This window comes from Triturus cristatus, chromosome 3_1 (genome assembly GCF_964204655.1).
Source record: "Triturus cristatus chromosome 3_1, aTriCri1.1, whole genome shotgun sequence".
NCBI lineage: Eukaryota > Metazoa > Chordata > Amphibia > Caudata > Salamandridae > Triturus > Triturus cristatus.
The window spans coordinates 336,246,408-336,264,264 of NC_140583.1; the positions used below are offsets into that span (position 1 = coordinate 336,246,408).

Here is a 17,857-nt window from a genome sequence, read left to right on the forward strand (position 1 = left end):
TTTGCTAGGTTTCTCTAGGTGTCGGCAGAGCTAGGGTTCAAAATCTACAGCTGGGCACTTTGGAAAAAAAGGGTCAGTTTTCACTGTGAAAATTTTGTGTGTCCACTTTGCGTTTTGGGCTGTTTCCTGTCGCGTGCACTAGGCCTACCCACACAAGTGAGGTACCATTTTTCTTGAGGGAATTTGGGGAATATGGGGTGGGTGGAATTTAGTGGATCCACGCAGATTCCAGGACTTTCCACCACAGAAATTTGAGGAAAATGTGTTTTTTGGACAAAGTTTGAGGTTTGCAAGGGATTCTGGGTAACCAAACTTGGTGAGAGCCTGAGAAGTCACCCCATCATGGTTTTCCCTGGCCGTCTAGTTTTTAAAAATGTGTAGGTTTTCTAGGTTTCCCTAGGTGCCGGCACAACTAGTGTTCAAAATCTACAGCTAGACACTTTGCAAAAAAATGGTCAGTTTTCACTGTAAAAGTGAAGTGTGTCCACGTTGCGTTTTGAGCGGTTTCCTGTCGCGGGCACTAGGCCTACCCACACAAGAAAGGTACCATTTTTATCAGAAGGCTTAGGGTAACACAGTATTGTAGACCAACTGTTATTACCTATTGACTTTTGATGCATTTCTGCCTTCCAAATGAAAGACAATGTATAAACAAGCATTTGCAATGCAAATTGGTCTCGCATTTGTGGGAGCTAGAGGTATTGGTGCTACAAATGAGAATGTCATTTACCCATGTGTTTTGAACTAGAGTGGATTTATGTGGTGTGGAGTGGAATTATGTGATATACATTACCCGCATGTTTAAAATGTGTAAATGGCACAATATAAGCCTGTTTTTTTGCTGTTAATAAATGTTTTTCTCCTTAAAGAGGATGTTATTCAAAAACAAAAAAAGGCATCTTGCCCCACACGCCCTGGGGTACTGCAAGTAAATAAACTGATTGTCTCTTCCAAAAGTTGGAATGCCTGTTCAGAAGCCCAAAAGTGCCAACTAAATGCAGTATAGGGCAACCCAAACATGCTGCACAAAAATATTCACCCCAATATTGCGTGCGCAGCTTTGCCATACGGATGCAAGAACGTTACTGCAGGAATGTTTTCCATTGCTGTGTTCCTGTAATGTGTGTTGCCCTTACTACGTGTGCTAAATAAACAAATAACTGGGCCACAACATGAAAAATGTAGCGCCCTGCCAAATTTGGGCTAAAGTGCTTTTGAAAGCTGCTTCTTTTATTAATAATGAAATGTGTTTACTTGTGTAAATGATTTGATACAATCAAATATTAAGTAGAATTTAACTGGTCCTTTCTAAGTTTTAACAACATGACTTTGAAAAGCGCTTACTCACAAAAAGGAACGTTTCCGAGCACAGACTTAGTTTTAAATTACTCTTATAAATAACAAGTGATGCATGGCAATTCACACTGCCTTTTAGATAACTCTAAAGTAAAATGACTACTTCTAAGGGAAACATTCCTGCAAATTAAAATGTCAAAGTGTACTTACTGCCTTAGATTAATGCAGATAGACAAAGCGGCTTCTAATAAAGTCTGAATTGGTGGTGAAAAAGTCTCCGCCTCAAAGCGTTAATCTTCCTGCACAGCTTGGGCCCGATTCACAGAATTAACTTAAGACAAAATCCTAAACTTACTACTTTTGGTATTCACAGAATGCACTTACTACTTTTGGTATTCACAGAATGCACTTACTACTTTTGGTATTCACAGAATGGATTTAAGACTACTAACTTTACGTCCGCACTCGGGCCGGAAATTCCGGACCGGAGGCAGAGCTTCCGGACCGGAGGTGGGGATTCCGGCCAGTGGCGGAGATTTAGCCATGGCCAAAATCTCCACTTCTGGGCCGGAAGCTTCGCCTCTGGCCCAGAAGCCCCGCCTCCAGGCCAGAAGCTCCGCCTCCGGCCCAGAAGCTCCGCCTCCGAGACAGAATTTCCAGCCCGAGTGCGGACGTAAAGTTAGTAGTTTTAAATCCATTCTGTGAATAGCAAAAGTAGTAAGTTTATTCTGTGAATCGCAAAAGTAGTAAGTTCATTCTGTGAATACCAGAAGTAGTAAGTGCATTCTGTGAATACCAAAATGGTACTAAGTTTAGGATTTTGTCTTAAGTTTGTTCTGTGAATCGGGCCCCTTGAGTTTGGGCCCGGGAAAGACGCAGCTGAATTTTAGGAGTGAGAGGAGGAGGAAGGGCTTGGGAGAGAGGGCTGATGTTGGAAAAAACTTGGACCCCGCGGTTCCATCATTTTGATCATTATTTTTAAATATCTGTTGGATTATAATCTTTCAGCAAATTATTCCTGGGCAGGTGTTCAAATAAAATATAACTCTTAGGGACTGTTTTGGGGAAGGCTGCAATGCACCCAAATATTCCGTACATACCACGCTCACAACAGGTTTCTGCCCTTCTAGTGCTGCACCGATGATGGGTCTATGGTAAACAAAGGCACTTCAGAGCAGTAACGTCCCGTTGTGCACCACACTTGTGCAAACTCAAGATCTGATAACTACGCGAGGAATGCCACCCAACCAGGCTGGGGCAGAGGGCCACAGATTGAGAAAGTGCACAGACGGGTTTTCTCTGTCACAAGCCTTTCTTTCTCACAGCACCCAGCTCCGCAGCACTTTCACTTAAATACAAAGTTGGCAGTTGGGGCACCAGGGTGTTTGCGAGCAGTAAACAGTTGTTCATGTGCGCGTTTTTATCATGTGAATCATGGTTTGTTCCCATTAAAGAGAATCATAAACCCCATATTAGACTTTCAGTGTGCCTCTCGGTCACATGACTGCACCCTGTCTATGCCGATGTTTAAACTCCGTCACCCCCACCCTCCCCCAAATAACTTTTTTATGGCATTCTAGTACCTGCGGTTTTGCGTATATCTAAGGACTTAAATATTCCAAAACGTGGTTGCTAAAAGCCTTAAAATAGTGAACGTATCACAAAGTGTGGCGTCAGAGATGGGCAGAAGACTGATTAGTAAAGTAGTCAAGCAATACCCCAGTCCCGTTGCACTCACTCACGCTTCATCGGAGGCTTGTTCAGGGTCCAGCACAGTCCTTCTCACACGCTCCATCCGAAACCAACAGGGGCATGTCAAGAAACCTCTAGAATTTGCATTCAACTCTGACTCCTCGGAAGGCATTTCAAACAACTACGCCATTAGCTTGAGCAGACACCAGTGGTGCGCTCCGCTGTGACAACCTCGGTTCCCCGTTGGCTAGAACAGAGAGCGCAAGTTAATGAAACAGCTCCATTACCTCATCTCGTTTAAGGTACGCTAGAACTGGAAGAAACACTGCCACAGCGGAAATATTCACCAACAAAATAGAATTCGCTTTTTATGGTCCGTGCATTTCTAGGACTTTGTGTGCTGGAATAAAAACTGTGAGCCACTCACACCAGTTAACCAGATTAAAGGATATTTTAAATGGACCCGATGATTTCTCTCTCCACCCCTTTTTCCTTCAAAACAAGCCTACCACTATCGTCCCCGTAGCTTAAAAGTTGTTGAAAGGTGAGAGAGCAAGGCTGCTGATTTAAGTGCTGGGGAACTGAGTTTGAGCCTCGGCTCCGGCTCAACGTCACTTAATCTCCCGGCGCCTACCAAATGATGAATGTGTCCTTGCATAATGGTAAATGGTGCTCGTATCAAGCGCTCCAATAACTCTACTGTTCGCGCTATGTAAAAATGCAAAAAGAAAGTTTGCTCGGAGATGATAAAGGCAAACCTGACATCGGACTGCAGGCGGGCGGGGGTGGATTATTATTTGTGTATACGCATCTCTTAAAAGGTGGCAATAACGTCCAGTGAAGTATTACCCTGAGAGGGGGGTGAAGAGATTGGAACACAAAGTCATCCCATTATATTAACTCACCGTTGAAGGGAATTTTGAACTGGCCCGATGATTTCTCTCTCCACCCCTTTTTCCTTCAAAAAACACGCCTACCACTATCGTCCCCGTATCTTCAAAGTTGTGGAAAGGGGAGGGCTAGACTGCTGATTTAGGCGCTGGGGAACTGACTTCGAGCCTCGGCGTCGGCTCAGCATCACTTAATCTCCCGGCGCCTACCAAATATTGAGTGTGTCCGTGCATAATTGTAATTGATGCTCATATACACTTAATCTCCCGGCGCCTACCAAATAATGAGTGTGTCCGTGCATAATGGTAATTGGTGCTCGTATACACTTAATCTCCCCGTGCCTACCAAATAATAAATGTCGGTGTCAGCACAACGTCACTTAATCTCCGTCCCCGTATCTTCAAAGTTGTTGAAAGGGAGAGCTAGACTGCTGATTTAGGCGCTGGGGAACTGAGTTCGAGCCTCAGCGTCGGCTCAACGTCACTTGATCTCCCGGCGCCTGAATGTGTTCGTGCATAACGGTAACTGGTGCTCCTATAAAGCGCTCCGAGAAAGATTGCTCCAACATGATAAAGGCAAATCATGCATCAGACTGCAGGGGGAGTGGGGTATGCACAAGGCACAGAAAGAAAGTAGTCTGCAGTAAAGGGGCCAATAGCCATGGAAGGACACAAATGAAGACATGTCCATCATAAGGAGGGACTAACAAGCCTACAGCCAATTTGAAGGCAGCATTTAAGACACAAGCCAATGAAAATAATGGGTGGAGAGTGGGCGGAGCTTTCACGAAGCTTCCCAACTAATAGTGTATACTGCATGTCTCAACGAGACAGTGTAAGCGCTGCCTAGGCGAGACCTAAAAAGAAGTCACTTTGAAAAATGTCCTATAATTCTCATGCTAGTATAGGTACTCACAATTTTGGAAATGTGCAAATAGCTTATGTTTCTAAACTCTATATTTTGTTCCAATTTCAGAAATTCATATGTATTTTTCATCCCGATTTTTCACTGAATGTATTTTCCCAAATTAATTGCCATATACCCGATACATAATTAAAACACACTGCAAGAAGCTGCTCAGTTATTGGCTCGGGGTTTGTCAGGTTCTTGGTGAACCTACAAATCCTATATATCCCCACAATCAGAAATGTCCAGCGGATGTAACGGTATATTGCTTTCAAACATCTGTCATAATTAGAAGAAGTTACAGATGAAAGCGTTGGCACATTTCACATTTTCCTATTTTCAACTGTTAGTTTCTATAAATAAACCTTGAAGGATCTACACAAATAACCCTTGCTGAATTTAGAATGTTGTCTACTTTTCTAAAATGTATAGCTTTCCAGCATCCATTATTGCTTTCATACCCATTTCTACCATTAACTGGAAGAAGGTTGAAAGCACAGAAAATAGCAAAAATAGGCTATGTCCCAGTAAAATGTCAAAATTGGTTAAAAAATTTGGTTTTCTGACAAAAGTCTGTCAGTTCCTGAAAGCAGGGATAATTGTGAATTCATTCCCACAAACCCTTTATTAATACCATTTGCAGGGAAAAACATAGATGCTTTCATTTGCAGCACTTCTTTCCCATTTTTCAAAACAAAAATATTTAGCTGTAATTTGGCACATTTATGGGTCCCCTCCACGGGAATCCACAAACCCTGGGTACCTTTAGAATTCCCATGATGTTGGAAGAAATGGATGTAAATTTGGCATGGGTACCTTATGTGGTCAAAAAGTTACAGGGGCCTAAGCACAAACTACCCCAAATAGCCAAGAAAAGGCATAGCACAGGGGGGAAAGAGGCCTAGCAGCGAAGGGGTTAAACATCTTCATGCCACAATAATTAAAGACATAGAGTAAGCCCCTAGAGGGTGTTGCATTCCCAGCTGTATAGCTGTAGCTTTGGGAGTGCTTTGAAACATTATGAAATATTACAGAGAGGTCTTGGTTTCCTGACCTGTACAGAACATAGGGCCAGTCCTGTGTAAAAGTTCTTGGGGAGGCACTGCTGCACTTCTGCAGCCTCTCCATGCCTCCTTTTTATTGTTGGTGGTGCCCATTGCCCTTTTTAGGGCCACCACAAGCAGAAAATCCATATAAAAACTGCATAATGAGGTGCGCCAGCGTCACCAATCTTCGAAATCCCATAGCTTGGGCCCCTTTGGGCCAATTTGGACAATCCTGGGCTTTTTGTACTCATGTTAGTGAACTTCAGCCACCAGGGGCAGTTTGTAGCACACCTTCTAACCTCAATAGCGGTGTAATCCACAGGAAGCTGGTTCCCCTGGCTCTCTGTGCCAGCCTTCTTCCTGGTCTTTGTCTATGGGCGCAGAAGCAGGGGCTTACCCTCAACTATCCCTCATGGAGTTTAAGGGGGCCAGCCTCACTGGCTATCGGAAAGTCCAACTGGTCCTGGAGTCCAATGAGCAGAGTCACAGTGCTTTCTGGGAGTCAGGGGTTCCTCCTTCCAGTTGTCCATAGCAGTCCCAGGGTCCAGCAGCGCAGGTCAGAAAAACACCAACCAATAGAGTCTCCCGCTTGCACAAGATTTTTTGAAGGGCAGTGGAAGGCTCCAGGCATCCCTGTCAAATCCTAGGGTGCCATGTCACCTCTCCGCCTCCATCTCAACCCTCCTGTACAGCATGCTAGGACAGTTCAAGATGGCTTCATCCAGGAGTCACAAGCCACATCTCCGTTGGGGGCCTCATCTCCACCACTCGCTGAAATCACTGCCAGGGCCTTTCTTACCAAATCTTCAAAAGGGAGCCCCCTCCTTGTTCGCTCCAGAGGTACCTCCTTTGTTCAGTGGGCCTGAGAGGCCCATGCCTGGTCCAACTGATTGATTGACGCAGATCCTTCTGCCCCCACCCCTTTCCTCCTCAAGATCTGATAGAAGCACTGTAGCTTTGTCCCTTTGTGTGGGGAGGCCTTTGTTTCTGCTGCTGGAGAGAAATGTAATTAACATGGCACAGCAGGGTGACAAAAGGTCTGGGCTCTGATCCTAAGCTGAGCCAGAGAAATAAGACTTTTGGATGACCCATATGTTGTACAGGCATCTTTTTGGAGGATCACTGACATAATATCGACTACCAAAATATAGACCTACCAAAATATCGATGACAAAATATAGAATGCAAAAATATCGAATTCCTATCTACAAACAGGTAAGTACAAAAATATCGAATCAAAAATATCGTTGTAAAAAGATATAGTTAGTCAAAATATCGAATTTTGTAAATGTCTTAAAAGTAATGTAAAAATAATAAAATAATAAATATAATTAACTAAAACATATTTAAAAATACTTAAATAACCTTAAAAATAATAAATAATTAATGTAAGTTAAAAAACAATGAACTTATATTTTTATTTTTTAATAGATATATATTAACGTAATATTGATATAAAATAATCAATATTTTTACCGTAGGATAGCGGCAGGGTAAAATGTACCATTACCACTCCAGTGAGTGCAACAGTAGGGAAAGCGTCAGATAGCGTAGGGGTAAAAATTACTATTCCCACTCCAAAGAGTGCAACAGTAGGGAAAGCGTTGGATAGCGTAGGGGTAAACACGTACTATTCCCACTCCAGAGAGTGCAACAGTAGGGAAAGCGTTGGATAGCGGGAGGGTAAAATGTACCATTCCCACTCCAATGAGTGCAACAGTAGGGAAAACGTCAGATAGCGTAGGGGGTAAAAATTACTATTCCCACTCCAAAGAGTGCAACAGTAGGGAAAACGTTGGATAGCGTAGGGGTAAAAATTACTATTCCCACTCCAAAGAGTGCAACAGTAGGGAAAGCGTTCGATAGCGGGAGGGTAACATTTACTATTCCCACTCCAGTGAGTGCAACAATAGGGAAAGCGTTGGATAGCGTATGGGTAAAAATTACTATTCCCACTCCAAAGAGTGCAACAGTAGGGAAAGCGTTGGATAGCAGGAGGGTAAAATTTACTATTCCCACTCCACTGAGTGCAACAATAGGGAAAGCGTTGGATAGCGTATTGGTAAAAATTACTATTCTCACTCCAAAGAGTGCAACAGTAAGGATAGCGTTGGATAGCGTAGGGGTAAAAACTTACTATTCCCACTCCAAAGAGTGCAACAGTAGGGAAAGCGTTGGATAGCGGGAGGGTAAAATTTACTATTCCCACTCCAGTGAGTGCAACAATAGGGAAAACGTTGGATAGCGTAGGGGTAAAAATTACTATTCCCACTCCAAAGAGTGCAACAGTAGGGAAAGCGTTGGATAGAGTAGGGGTAAAAATTACTATTCCCACTCCAATGAGTGCAGTAGTAGGGAAAATAATCTAATATTTTTTTTTAAATAATTTAATTATTAATACCAATACAAAAATTATTAAAATTAATTACCAATCACAAAATATTTAATAAGCAATTAATTATAAATACCAATAAATATTGTTTTTTTAATGAATTACCTATTAATAATTAATTAACAACCAATTAATTTTCAATACCAAAAATGAATAAATACAAATAATACCAATTAATAATTAATTAATAGTAAATTAATTATAAATATACAAAAATAAATTCAATAATTAATTATTTACAATTAAATTACTTCCCACCATATTCCCCTATAAACCCACAATCCATTACAAATAATAAATTAAAACAATTAACATAATTATCAATTAAACAATTAATAAAAATTAATTACCAATTAATACAAATTAATTACCAATTAATAATTAATCAACAACCAATTAATTTTCAATACCAAAAATTGATAAATAATAAAAAAATAGCAATTAATAATTAATTAACAGTAAATTAATTATCAATACACAAAAATATTTTCAGTAATTAATTAATTACAATTAAATTACTACCCACCATATTCCCCAATAAACCTACAACCCACTACAAATTATAAATTAATACAATTAGCATAATTATCAATTAATAATTTAATAACATTTAATTACCAATTAATAATGAATTAATACATTAATTATCAATACCAATAAATAAAAATAAATATTTACTTAATTACTATTAAATTACTTCCCACCCTATTCCCCTATAAACCCACAACCCGCTACGGAATTAAATTACGCAAAAATTTAATAACATAAAATTCATTACTTTAAAAAAATTAAACATACATTACAAAAACTAATATACACTTTTAACACATATACTAACATGCAAAACACTTTTAAAAAATTGATATTAATAAAAATTCGATATTTTTTAATGCCTATATTATGTACTTCGATATTACTTACCTGCAATTCGATATTTTTATCAACTATATTATGTCCATTCGCTATTATGTCCATTCTATATTTTAGACTCGATATTATGTCCATTCGATATTTTTTTTTCGATATTAAGACTGTTCACCCTTTTGGGAACTTGCACATTTGATTTTCTTGCACAGGTTATACCCCATTTTGATATATCACTTGACTTTGTGGACCAAAGGGAAGTGAATGAAAAAAGTGTCACTACAGACAAAAAGAGTGTATCACACTAAATGTCCCTATTAGTGTACAGTAACATTATAAGGCCTAGCCCAGGTCATTATCTACCAATATATAATCCTGTAGAGTCTCCTCTGTGTCAGGATTTCTGCGCGCAGTTACCGGGCTGCGCATTACAGTGTCTCACACACACAGCACTCACATGTGGGCATATGCGTGTGCACACATGTTCACATGTAACCATCCAAGAACCCCTTACCCCTGCTGCATCGCAGCAGCCTTATCTTAAAAGGCAGACACTGGCAGTTAACACAGTCCATTTGCCATGTGATCACTGTGGGAGACTCACTCACAGTAGAAAGTTGAAAACCGGGTGATCCAAAAGCAAAACAAAACCAGGCATACTGAATGGGCGGAACCCAATTTCTACAGCCAAACTCTATATAAAGCCGTAATTCAAGCCTACTCACAAACAACCTTTTTGATTTGGTCCCTAAATAGCTTAATTGCAAATGTGCTTAATACGTTGCTTTTGTTATTATCAATAACATTTATAACCATAAAAAGTCACAAATTAGGAATTTTAGCTGATGCCTCAGCCTTTATCCAATGCGTAGAATAACTGAAACTGACGTTCAGAAATTATCTGCATCAATGAGAGAAAGCAATCAATTCGTGGGTATGTTAATGCCCTTATTGGGCTAAAATTCCTGCCAACAAAGTTTCAGGTAATTATTCCACATCCATTTTGTGGCGAATTTTAATACTTTTTTGAATTGTTTTCCGGTAGAAGCAGTCTATGAAAACCTTTCTAACACTGATTACAAGTGTAATTGACCACAAAATACAAAATACCATTTCCATTTCCCACACTGCCTCCCCCAGGCATGGCCAGTATTGAGACTGGAAGGGCATCCTTTGTTATGCAGTAGCTATACCCGTTTTGAGAAAACAGGTAGGTTTGCTTTAATATTTAAGTGTGAAAATGTGAAGTCGCAGGATCCGGGGCAATTTTTTGTCTATTGGGTAGTTTTCCGCAGTGGTGATTTGCATAAGGATGAGTGAGGAGGAACCTGTTTTAGAGTCGATCTCCCAATTTGAAACTGCAGTTTTTAATGCATTTGTGAATTAAAGAGTGAGTGAGGGTCATTCACTTTTTGGTCATTTTCTGTAGATGGTAATATGATTTAGAAAGCATGGTAGGACTTGGACAGTGTGGCTAGACGCCATTATGTTTGTCTAATTTATGGGGTTATTTTCTGCACTTAGGTGGAAGCAAGGTAGGCCACAAAACTGTATTCGTTGTAGTTCTATCTATGTTCGTGTCTGGAATCTTGCTTTGCACACGCTTGTTATACATGTGCCGCACCAAGACTTACTTGCACAGTTTCTATAATTTCGGAAGGAATCGTAAGGAGATCGTGGAAAGCCAGGGTGGATTTTGTCATTCATTTGTGCGGTTTCTAATATGACGCAAAGGGAATGCAGAGGTGTGGGGGTGTGACAGGGATTGGAGCACTCCACAGATTTTCTTTTTATATTTTGGTTCATTTATTATGGTTAGTGAAGTGAAGCGAGGGATGTGAGGATGTTGGCAGGGAGGAGTGGCATCAACTCTTTTCTCACTGATGTTTGTGTTATTTTCTTTGATGGTGGTATGTTTAATTTGGCGGAATGTGTTCTTGTTAGGAGACCATCTATGCTTTTTATTCAGGGCTTGCCCATTTTCCGAGTTTTATTAGCTGCAACACAAGGAGTGAGCAGTAAAGGGAGGCTTGGCAGGGTGGCTGGCACACCATGTATTCTATGATTTGTTCGCTACTCGTTTGCTATTGATGACTTGAAAGAAACCAAAGGAGGTATAGAATCATCAGGCATGCTAGGCCTAAACGTACTGGTGGCTAACGTCATTTTGTGTGTACTGTTACATGTGTATTTGAAGTTTGAGACTGTCCTCATTTGTATTACTTTTGTCTACAATGTTAGGAGGGTATGGCAGGATCAGCCCTTATTTTGTCTTCGGATTTCTTTTGTTATCTGTGATTGTTTTTTTTTATAAGTACATTTGTCCCACTATCAATAGACATCGAATTAACATTTGGCGCATACAAGGCAAAAGGGCAATACACATCTCTCATTTGGTTACAAAGATCTCGCATATTCAGCAGCATCAATATACTTCTATTTAGATTCATGGCAGTAGGTTCTCATAGGACATGTCCTCCCTCCTCCCAACGGATATATGTTCGTTCCGGCTTGTGTCTTCTCGGGCGTGATTAGAGTCTGCGACCCCCCCTGTCTATCATTAAACTCTAGCCCATAATACCTGAGCCAGGGATGCCAGATCTTAAAAAAACGTTTGGTGCAGCCTCTCATTTTATATGTCACTAGCTCCGCCCCAGAGTACATGTCCATCGTGCGTAGCACCCCAAACTTGTTGGCCTTTAGGAAGGGGCTTAAAACTTGGCTTTTCACTTCTTAGTTTCAGGTCCTATCAGGTTTCCTCTTTTTATGTTTCTGTTCATTTTCCCTGTTGTGTTTCTGCGATTAGTGTGCAATCCAAAGCGTCGGGACACTCTTTCGAGTAGCCGTACGCTATACAAAAACCTGCATAACATAACATAACATAACATAACATCCCCACTTTCCACTCCCTCAAAGTAGGGACCTCTGGTGCATCCCTTTTTTTGGCTATGTCTCTCTAGGCCACTGACATCCCCAGGTTACACAGGCTAAGACTCCGTCTGGGCAAGTCTATGTCTGAAGGTCTGCAATATCTATTCCCTCTGTGGTCCACGCGTGTTGTATTTGCAGATACCTATACCTTTGTCTGTCCCCCATTTGGAAATCTTGCTGCAAGGCTTCAAACTAAATCAGGGATTTTTCTTTTATCAGGTCTTCAACTTTAGAAATTCCTATCCTGTCCCAGTCTTTCAATCCCTTCAGTTTCCCGATATCCAGGAGATGTGTACCTTCCCATAATGGGGTCTGTCTCGTTACCATCTTATTCCAGCCCATTCGCTTCTTTGCGGCCTTCCATGCCTCCATGTCCTCTGAGTCGCCTGTAACAAGTGTCTTGCCCCCTTTTTCATGTATATCTAGTGTAGATGAGAGTGTACCTCAAGTTGACCTCACTCCAGTGCGTATGTCGGGTGTGATCTCAACAGGTGTCCCCACTCATTTATTGCTATCAGGTGTGCAGCCCAGAAATATGATCTAATATCTGCAAGGGCGATCCCCCTGTTGTACTGAGTGCACTGTAGTGTGTGAAGCGCAATCCGTGGTTGCCCTCTATCCCACAGAAACATGCGCACCTCTCTGTCTATTGCCCCGAACGTGTCCTCCGGAATCCTGTAGTGTGTGTTCTGTAAGATATATAGAAGTTTGGGGAGCGTAATCATATTTTACATTTCCGCTCTGCCCAACAATGTTAGGGGCAACCGTCTCCACCTTCCCACATCTGCGTGAAAGTCTGCCACTACCCTTCAGATGTTCTGTGTAAGGCAGCATGAGATGTCCGTAGATATTTACATCCCTAAATATTTAAAGCCTTCTGTGGTTACTTGCAATTCTCTGGGGAGATCTTGTATCTCAAGGGGCCCTCCAACCGGGTAAACAATTGATTGCCACAATTAATCTTGTAGCCTTCATGCTCTCCGTATGTCTCTAACACTTGGAAAAGTGTCGGGATCGTGGATGAGGGATCAGTGACATACAGAAGGACATCATACTCGTATAGCGAGATGGGTTCTTTACCTTCCTGTGCCATGATCCCCGTTATCATCGGGTGTCTTCTTACGATGCACGCTAGCGGTTCCAGGGTCAACGCAAAGAGCATCGGGCACATTGGGCACCCCTGTCTAGTGCCTCTCTTTCTCTATTGCAAACTCTGACATCTTCCAGTTGACCCGCACCCTCGCCTTCGGTGACCTGTAAAGCAGCTCAATCCACTGCGTGAATTTGGGGCCAAACCCAAACCTTTTTAATGTCTGCCACATGAAAGGCCAGTGAAAAGGATCAAAGGCTTTTTCTGCATACAATGAGAGCAGCATGTGTGGCTCTGTTCTGTCTTGGACCGTACTTTGCCAGTTTGCTAAACACCGTAGGTTAAACTTCGTCCCCTCCTAGTCGTGAATCCCGAATGGTAATCGTGTATAAGGGAGTTAACCACTGAGTAGTGCAGTGTTAGCCTTAAAGAATTCCGCGGGCAAACCGTTAGGTCCTGGGGTTTTCCCTGTTTTTTGTTTGTGTATGACCCCTGTGACCTCCTCTAGCGTAAGCTCTTTCTCTAGGGCTTCCCGGTCTTCCGGAGACAGGACTGGTAGGTCTATCCCACTAAGATACTCCTGGATCTGGGCATCCCCTACCCCTTTTTTAGCTTTGTATAAGTTAGCATAATATTCTGCAAAGGCATTGGCAATGTCCCATGCTGTGGTAAGGTTCTGCCCGTCTCTTTGGATAATGTGTACCCATAAGGCTTCAGTCTCTTTCCTACCCAACTACACCAAGAGCTTCCCTGACCTATCTTCAGTTTCGTAGAGTTGATGCCTCGAGGCAAGATACATCTGTTTCGCTTCCTGTCGTGCCAGCGATTGGTATTCCGCGTGGGTGATTTCTATCTGGCGGTGGGCAGAATGACTGGGGTCGTTGTCCATATCTTGCTCCAATTGCAGGAGTTTACTCTCTAGAGCCACTATGTCCTGAATCTCTTTCCTGTTCTTGTGTGCCATTGTGTTTTTTGCTCTGTCCCTTAACACTGCCTTGAATGCCTCCCATATGACCACTGCTGAAGGTACTGTTCCATTATTTTTTAGAAAATACAGCTCTGATTTTACCCTCACCTCCTTTGCTATCACCGGATCTCTGAGTTCCCACGCATTTAGCCTCCATCCCCCCGTCTCGCCACGGGTTTCCCAACTCACCGTTAGCCACAGGGGAGAGTGATCTGACAATCTCTCGCTAAGTATTCCACCCGTCAACCTACCCAGTTCCCATGCTGGGGCAAAAAAGTAATCTAATCTAGAGAACACCCGGTGGGCACCTGAGAAGTAAGAAAATACCCAATCAACTGGGTGGTATCTACACCAGATATCTTGCAGGCCCAGGGTGTGGGCAAATTCAGCCAGCATTGTATTTCCCTTCCACCACACCGGTCCCTCCCGATCTGTCTATGCCAGGGTCTGCCATGTCGTTAAAATCTGCACCTACTATGTGTAGGGGGAATCTGCAGCCAGCAGAACCTCTGTCACCTTCTCTAGTGTCTGTCGTTGTAGTCATGGGGGGGCATAAACACTAACCAATGTAATATCCCTGCGTCCCCATATTCCCTTACCGCCACATATGTGCTGTTAGGAGATGCGAAAGGGTACAGTTTTCCTAATGAGGATTGCCACCCCAATTGAACCAGAGGTAAACCCTGCAGGGGCCAGGGTAGTGTATATGCTTCTCCCCAGGAAGTTACAGCGTGTCCCTCTAAGGCGTGTCTCTTGGAGGAATACTATGTCTGGCTTCAGTCTCTTTGAGTATTTAGTGACCAGGCCCCTTTTGATTTGGTCCCCCAGCCGTTAACATTCCAAGTCATTACTGTGTAGTCCTTCTCAGCCATACTCCGTGAGGTTGCCTCTGCCATATCTGCACTGGATGCAATGTCCTGATGTGTCGTTTGTGTCTCGATGTGTAGTTGCATGCCTCTCTATGACATTGCTAGCATTCAGATCTCCTCTGGTTGTGTCTCCCCTCTGGACATTACCCCCCCCCCAACTGCCCCCTCCCCTCTCTATCTCACTTCTCACACACTTTCCCCTAAATGTCAACATGACAACTGTGTCGTAGGATTAGCCTGGAAGGTCTAAATCCCCCTACCCCTCCCTCCCCAATGATGAAGTTAATGAACTAATAAAGATAAGTGTCCCACAGGGCTCCAGGCCAGATTTCAGAGCTACCCCAGCCTGAGCTAGTTAAGTCTCTATGGGCACCTAGTGCTCTCTTACTGTCCCTTTGGCATCCGACATGCCCTGGATTCTTCAGCCTTCTTCACTACCGTCTGGGGAGGCAGGTCGCACTATCTCCCTGCACCTGCCTTTCACCTCCGGCTCCTCTTGCCGATTAATTTTCTGCAATGGCGGGTGGTCACTGTCTGATCCCTCCAGTTCCGGCAGGTCTAGTGTGGCTTGTTTCCTTGGCCGTCCTCCAGTTCGTGACAGTTTTCTTGACTCTCGATTCAAATCGTCTTCCTAGTCTAAATCTCGCTTTGTTTGCTCCACCATCGCTTCAAACCTTCTGAGCGTGCTGCCTTGATATTTAGGCCCATGCCCAAGGTGGCGTTTGGTCTTGGCTCTCATATTTTGGGCCTTACTACTGTCTCTGGAGTCCGGCACTGAGAGTCTCTCTCTTCTGTACTTCGCACTTTGGGATGCCTCTCCTCAATCCACGACCATGCCTCCTCAGGTGTCTGCAAAAAGAATGTCTTAGCTTGAAATATTACTTTGACCTTGGCAGGGAAAAGCAGCATGTATTGAATTTAGAGGCTTCTCAATTTTTCTTTAACGGAGTCAAAGGTTCTGGGCTTCCCTGAAGTTGTCCGGGAACCCCATTATGTTTGCATTTTCCTTCCGGGTCTCTCCCAAGCATCTAATTTCACGTAATATTAAGTCTCAATCCTGATAATTTAAGAATCGGGCTATGACTAGCCTGGGGGGTGCCCCCATTGGAGGTCTGAAGGTAGGCATTCTGTGTGCCCGCTCGATCACAAAGCAGGTGGATAATTGGGCACTTCTGAGAGTTTCTTTGTGCTATTTAAGGAGGAATGCCCCCGTGTCCGTCCCTTCGATTCCTTCTAGGAAACCTATTAAGTGCAGGCTGTTCCTTCTCAATTTTTAGCGTCGTCCACTTCCCACATTTTCTCCTTCAAGGAGGTCTTTGGCATGATAACTTCTCCCTTCAAATTGTGTGTTATATTTTCCATTTCCGAGATACGTTGTTCCGCTTGCATCACTCTTTCTGCCACATTGCGGAGGTTTTGCCTCAGCAGTGTCACATCAGTGAGTACTTCAGCTATCCTGCCTCCCAGTACTTCCCTTGATGCTTGTATTACTCACAGGAGAGCTGTGTTGTGTGGTATGGAGTGTTTAAACAGAGAGAGACCCCTTGTCAGCAACCAAGGGAGTAGAGTACTATCAGTACAACAAATGATTCTACTATAACATGCAGTGCAAACAAGTCAATTTATTTCTTTAGTACATGTGAATATTATTGAAACACAAATATTATAAAAACACCTATAATAAAACACAATGCATAATTTCAGCATAATTAAAAACAATACAATTCATCAAATCAGGACATAACATAACATCTTATAACACTTTTCCCGCAGAGAACCCTAAAAAATAGGGAGGACGAACAATGATAGACAGTATGCTTTGTCTTGTAACTCAACAATTCCCTGGGAATAATTTAAGCAAGATTATCCTGGATACATACTCTATTTTGTATCTACAGGTCCAATTGTCCTCGGGATAATGTATAGAAATGCGTCGACGCGTATCAATGGGTATCTGGTTATTCCATCTTTATCAAGACAGTCATTATGTTCACTTTTCTTTGTGGTATATTTGATTGTTATACCCTGTACAAACAAGTGTATAAAGAAATATGTATTTGAAAACCTTAAAATAATTCTACTATACATGAAATTTACAATGACATTCTACTAACAAAATTCATAATTATATGATTCGTTTTATACATGCTCAAATGTGTTATGGCCCAATTTAAACTCCTTATACGATATGCCCATGTTATTTACATCAAATATATTTCTCCAATTATCTACACTGTATATCAACATTTCATAAGGATATTTACAGCTTGTCCCTTCAGAGCATCACATTACTCTTGCTTACAACCTTCAAAAAAGGAAACAGGGAAACAGTTTTTTGCTAAAGCACTTCTTACACTACCCGACATTTGTGTACAGTTTCTGGGTCCAAAAAAACTCCACAGTCACCCGCTGTATAACAAACGAATACACCTACGGTATTACACTCTCCCTGCTGCAAATAACCCATGCGTCTTGGGGAATATAGGCCACTAATGGCACAATGTGCCTACATTGCTGTTCGCATATCTTCATCATCAAACTCAATTTGAGAGATACCTATATAGATCACTAAACTCATTTGTATGCCTCAAAGGCGTTCTCTTTATTCTCACCTGAATGAAGGGGAGTTGATATTTGCAATTATTCTTGTACTTCTTTTGCAGACTCGAAGAATGGTCTATTTACTGGACCCCTGATAAATAGAGAGTATTTTTTATATTACTATTGCTGTACCAGAGGATGTCTGCCATATAATCTAACTAAACACACTGCAGTACATCTCCTCTTATGTATTTTATGTCGTACCTTCTTAAACGGACTTGAATAATCCCCGTTTCCCAACTGCCGTATTTTCTTGAACGGTTCAATCCGGAACCCCAGATTTCTAATTTTGGGTCCAACTGGTCCGCAATG

The 17,857-nt window shown here is 42.2% G+C and overlaps 1 long non-coding RNA gene across 4 annotated transcripts in view; it reads right to left on the reverse strand.

Moving 5' to 3' along the window:
- LOC146860214 (uncharacterized) overlaps positions 1–17,857 on the reverse strand; it is a 111,657-nt gene that overhangs the window by 87,967 nt on the left and 5,833 nt on the right. For all 4 annotated transcript variants that reach the window (XR_014978803.1, XR_014978804.1, XR_014978806.1 and 1 more), the window contains exon 2: positions 16,825–16,969. This is a non-coding gene — a long non-coding RNA (uncharacterized LOC146860214). The remainder of the gene's footprint in view (positions 1–16,824; positions 16,970–17,857) is intronic.